Source organism: Rhipicephalus sanguineus, chromosome 9 (genome assembly GCF_013339695.2).
Source record: "Rhipicephalus sanguineus isolate Rsan-2018 chromosome 9, BIME_Rsan_1.4, whole genome shotgun sequence".
Taxonomy (NCBI): domain Eukaryota; kingdom Metazoa; phylum Arthropoda; class Arachnida; order Ixodida; family Ixodidae; genus Rhipicephalus; species Rhipicephalus sanguineus.
The window spans coordinates 52560957-52566956 of NC_051184.2; the positions used below are offsets into that span (position 1 = coordinate 52560957).

The 6000-nt window shown below is 47.6% G+C and overlaps 1 protein-coding gene across 2 annotated transcripts in view; it reads right to left on the reverse strand.

Annotated features, from left to right (window-relative positions):
* Window positions 1-6000, reverse strand: part of LOC119405138 (U2 small nuclear ribonucleoprotein A') — a 456304-nt gene that overhangs the window by 311993 nt on the left and 138311 nt on the right. The window lies entirely within an intron of this gene.

The window sequence follows — 6000 nt, forward strand, 5'->3', positions numbered from 1 at the left end:
CATAAGAGCGAGGGTAGAATTTATTTAGAGATCCCAAGATTTCGGAAAGGGTCGGTCTGAACTGGCGCAGTGCTACTGCCGCCTTTTGCGATAAGGATGAGAACCGCGATTTCTTTTACTAAGGGGCGGGTGATTTGTTTTCATGAACGGTACTCCTGCAGATTATCCATTATAGCGCTTACAGATAAAAACGAGCAGCCTTTTTTATGCGATCCGCTTTCTAAAACAGTCCGCTTTTTAAAACCTACCATAGCCATCTGTAACATATTGAGCGCGCGCTCACGCCAAGGACAAGTCTTCTTCGTCTTGTTCTTCGACCGCCTTGATGATGATACGTGCAGAGCGCGCCCTCGCGCCAAGGAGAAGTCTTCTTCGTCTTGTTCTTCGACCGCCTTGATGATGATACGTGCAGAGCACTTTAGGGGCCCGGGCTGCCGTATGCTCTCCTAGCTTGGCGTAACGCAGACAAAACCACGTGTGCTGGCACGCGCTAGCGCGTTCGGGCCTGTGTAAGACGCTGGGTAAGACGCTGTGGCCTCTCCCCCTTACACTCTCTCAGCAATCTCGTGATGGCGTCGGCGAACGAGATTCTGCAGACGCGCGATGAACCCGCGTGGCGTGCTCCAACAAGAGTTCGGGACGAGTAACAGCAACAGCAACTACAGTGAATTCATGGTGTGCTCCACATGCAAGGACGCGTTAACATCGGGCAAGGTGCCCGTGATGAATGGAACTTTAAGTCGACCCATGCGCTCCTTCGCATCCCCACATGGTTCCCTTTAGTGGGAGATGGTGAAATTTTTTTTAAAGAAACACTGAAGTCCCGAAGCCGCCTTCATCTACAGAGTATGAACAGCGTCGGCCTACAAACTGCATGAATTACCGAAGCCCATAGGTCGGCAAAAAATTTGGAGCTCACTCAGACTCACTCATGAAATATATTTTGCTCTTCGGGCTGACTCGGACAGTCTCACCAAAATTTTCCTCGACCAGACCAGCGCCTCCTCTATTTTTCAGTGCCTGGGCGAACGCTCTCCTCGGGCCGTCGAGCGCGCGCTCCGCGTCCGCTCACCGCTGCCGTGTGGTGGCGCTGTGCAAGTAGACTACGGGAAGCTGGCGCTCAACGGCCTCGCGTATCACAAAGCTCACGAATTCGTGTTTGCATCCGAGTTTAATTGCATTTGCGCTTCTTGCAAGCTTTCACAGGTACAGGGGGGTGGAAAGAAACGCGAACATAGCGGCGCGCTGTTTTCATCACGCTCTAACCATGGTGGCAATAAAAATATGCCAGATGGTCTTTTATTGTGTCGTGGATGGCGTCGTCTTCTCATCAATCATCCAGGCTATAACCACTTGAAAATAGATGCGAAACAGCAAAGAATGCAGATGCCGCATGTTCGCGTGTTTTTCCATCCCCGCTGTACGTATTCCGCAGGCAGTCGGTTAGTCCGTGCTGCTGGTTCGATACTTGCACTCAAGTTTGATAGTATTCGCGTTTTATTTTCTATTTCAGGCTATTGCAACCGCTCCTATGCCTTAGTATGTCATGCTGTTCTGTTCCACTCTGCAAATGGAACTGAAAGAAATCGCGATTGGCTTTTTTTTTACTTCCCTTTATTGACAAAGAAAAAAATCTCACAGGGTCCCTTATACATTCATCTAAGACGACTGAAAGGCGAAAGCCATCTCCTTCTTTTTCTTCCAGTCAATGTATTGAACATTCCCTGACTCCCTCCGAGATATTTCTGCGCCTAACATGGTTTTCTTACAGCCTCAAGGACCGGAGACAGTGCAAGCTTTCTGCACATCAGCGGAGTAATGCACTGCCTCCGTGATCGGCCCATTTTGACCAAGCGAAGATGTAATATGACGACGTCACGTTAGGGAACGTCATAATGGTGTCACAAAATTTTATTATATATGACGTCACGTAATATCACGTAATTATTTTTTGCATCACTCGTGCTGACGCCACCGACGGTCAATTTTCGCGTTTGATGAGGCATCTAAGGCTTTCGCCTTAATACAGTCTCGTTCCATGAAATTCCAGCTGCCGCTGGTGTTCGGTAGAGGTGGCTTGCAGTAATTAGGCGGGATAATTGGTCTCCTAATACATCTTCAAACTACACTAGAATATGCAGCCGTCGTTTACGAGGCGAAGATTTCGTAGAATATAAGAAGCGGCGGCTTAAGAAGGATGCAGTAGCGTCACTCTTTGCAGACTACCCTTCACGTTTGCAGCCTAAGGTAAGCATGGCAAGTATCCCTAAACGTGACCGTGTTGCGTCCGAACAGTCAACCAATGTATGTAGTACCAGTACCAACGCTGCCTCGCGATCGCCGCCATGTGCATGCAGTGCTGACATTAGGTCCCGAAGCTGAAGAATCGGAGCTCATGGACACCACATGCGCTACCGGCAAAAAACCGACAATCATTATGTACAGTGTCACAATAAATGAGTGCACAAGGCTGAGCAGGCTGCCCCATGCGACAAAAGCGTCCAGGTCGACAGCCATTCGGCCTCTATGCTTTGCTCACTACCGAAAAGGGCAAATGGAAGAGAAAAGAAAGATACCTGAGGAGCCAAATACTGAGGCTACAACAATCCGTCGACAAATACAAAGACGAGCTCAAGCAACTGACAACATGCCGCACCATTTTTCACGCCTTTCACATTGACTCAAGTTGAGAGTCGGCACTATACGACTTTATACTTGAACGACAGCGTCTGTTCACACACATCGGTCAGTGTTGCAGGAAGCGCGCGGCATATGTAGCTGTTTTTGTTTGTTTTTCGCACCACCACGATTTAACTGGTTTAAGCTCTGAAATAGTGGAATCACTTGGCATAGTTCCTCTTTTTCTGGCACCAGCTGTTGCTTTCTCCCGGTGGCAACAAATGTAATTCTCAAAAGCTTTACGAAGGGAACGGGCGATCACGTATATCCCTGGAAGCCGTCTAGTGACATTTCATGCTGTTTCGCGCATGAACTCCAGGCTTGCGTATAGTCTGCTACACCAGTAGACGGTAGCACGCATCGGGGAATTTTAAGCGCCCAAGCTTTCATTATTAGCTCTTGACAAATGCTGCTTTCGAAAATCTTTTTTCAGGCAGTCAAAACTGACTCTCAGTCAAGCGAACGTAACGCTGACAAAACAATTTACCGCGCATCACTGACATGCGCTCTCTGGTATCGGCCTAGCAGACAACGCGCGAGCTTCTCGATCAAATAGCCTCGAAAGACACGTGCCTTCGAAATGGGCTGGTTGCCCAGAACGACAAGTGCTTCATGATTTCAGGTTACAAGTTTTCATTAGACATAAACAACGCGAATACAGCTGAAAATTGAACCATATAGCAGCTTCAAATGCAGCCACAGCATTCGTTTCTGCGAGCGACGACGCGACGGCGGGTCTACTACGCTGGCGGCGCCCGGCGGCTAAAAGCCGCACTAACGCCGACGGTCGGTTCCCATTGCGCTCCACTCCTTCGCCCAGGCACAGAAAAATAGACGAGACGCTGACCAGACTCACTCGAACTCAGACTCACTAAAATTTTTCTCAACCGGGCTCACTCGGACTCAATCTCACAAAAGTATTACTCCCCCGGACTCACTCAGCCTCACGGCTCGATCTGAGTCTGAGTGAGTCTGAGTGAGTCGGCTCATGAGTGAGTTTGCCGACCCATGCCGAAGTCTGAGGTGCTACTTCTCCATTTTGAATGATATGTAATGAAGTGAGCCACATAGAGAATTTTACCTAGACCTGCAAGCAAGCGCGCTTCTACTCTGAAAAAAGATGCTTTCGGAGAGCATGAGAAACAATTATTTTTCCACGAACGCGCTGATTCTACACCAACAAAATTAATTCCTCAATGCTATTGTGATAGCAATTATATGAACACGCTCGGGGGATTTTTGCCGTCGCCGTCGGCGCCGCCTATGTTCCGCATATGCATATGTATATATGTATGTATGTATGTATGTATGTATGTGTGTGTGTGTGTGTGTGTTTTGTGTGTGTGTGTAGGCTACAAAAAATAATTCAGAATAAAAATTTTCCGCAGTGCGCGTCCGGGGATTCGAACCTGTGAACCCTCACTCCGCAGCGCGTCGCGTTAGACAACTCTGCCACGCAGCATGCGTCCTCCAGAACACTAACGGCGAGCTATTTATATACAACATTTACCGCTGGTGGTACGAAGAGCTCGCAGATGCTTCAGAATGTTCACTTTCACCCGTGACTTGGCACGAAGGGCGTGCTTGAAAGGTTGTCGCCCCGCTCGTGTTTACGGATTTGGGATGCGCACGCACACCTCCTACTGGTACCTCGACCTACAGGGCATGGTCGCCCGTGCTCGCGCGCTTATCTCGTGAGAGGGGAGGTTTGTACGTCTTGTTCTTTCACCGCGAAGTTTGTATTGAAGCTATAGAACACATGAAGGTCACTTCGCTCACTGCAGCGGTCGCGTTTGCGAAAGGAATGAACTGCTAGCTAGAAGAGCGAAAGTAAGGGATAGTTGGTTGTTAATTAGGGCTGCATTTCGGGCGGAAAGTTGGTAATTCATTACTTCAGTGCGACTGCCCAACAAAAGAAAAGACGGACAACAGAGAAGAAGGCACACCCAGCCCAAGTTGCGCTGAGTCAGGCTACTTCTGTGTTGTCCGTATCTTTTTTGTTGCGCAGTCATTCTGAAGTAGTTGGTTGTGCATAGTCGACACTTGCAGCGCGCAGCTCGAACACAAAGAAGTGACAAATATGACAGTTGTTCGAGCTCGTCCTATGTATACCTGTGCGTTCTTTTCACGCGTCCTTTTATGTCTTTGAGCAGCGCGCTGGGAGTGTCGAGCTGTGACAGTTTCTTCGCATTCGTCCTATGTGTATTCTTTTCGTGTGTACTTTGTGCTTGAGCAGTGCGCTGCAAGTTTCTAGCTGCTTGCCATTCTTTATGTGACATTCCAAATTCTTGCTATCGCATTCATTGATTCGCCTTTGCGGCGGAACTACGACTTTTTGTAGTTCTGTTATCCAAATCTAGCAGTTTATTTAAGTGAAATATATTCCAGTAATATACTACATGTCTAGATGAAAACGTAGCCGTCAGTACAGTTGCTAAGATACGACCAGGAAGCTGAGGGGAGGCTTCGTTTACCCTAACAGATGCCTCTGAGTCATATAGATAGTAAATAACTCAGAAATTTTCTCAAATAATGCCAGTTATTGGTGGGCATGCATTGTTTTTTTTGCGCTGTAATAATCGTTAAGCTCTTTCACTTTAGTAGAGCGACAGGCACCCACATTCTTCGGTCAAGCTATCGGGATTTTACGCTAACCCTCACGAATGCTGACTTATATTTGTTTAATTTAGTTTTTTGCTCTTAGTCTGCGCCATACGTTTTAGTGACGTGCTGTTCCTACTACAACAATCCGCCTTTTTCATTTTCCTGTGCTGCCCTATGCTGTTTTGGTAGGGGCCGGAACAACCTGTATTGCGAGAACGAACGCGTCCGAGATCAACAGGCGTTACGCGACTTTTCCGCTAGGGGAAGGGCGCATGCGCCGTGGAATCGTGAAAAAAGGCGGACTGCTCACAGGTATAATCCGCGAGCACTGCTTGCGCCAGCATGCTGCTGGCAACTTCTAAAACAAGATTTCCGTCAATTTCCAATTATTTATCCGTCACGGTTTTCTTTCTAGTGTTTTTTTTTTTGCTATAACGATGTGCGCCAATTCAGTCTTTTTTTTTTTTCGAAAATAAATTAGGCGTTAAAAGTTATTCGCCATATTTTCGTAAGAACACCCTTCTAACAAAACATGGAGGACCCTTGAGGTTCTCCTTCATAAATAGAACGCGATAACGCAATCGGTCCCCGTTTCCATTGCCTTCTCCATCGCTGGCCTGACTTCGCTTCTCGGTGAACAGCTCAATCGTGCGCAAAGGTGTAATAATAATAATTGTTGGGCTTTAACGTCCCAACACCACGATATGATTATGAGGA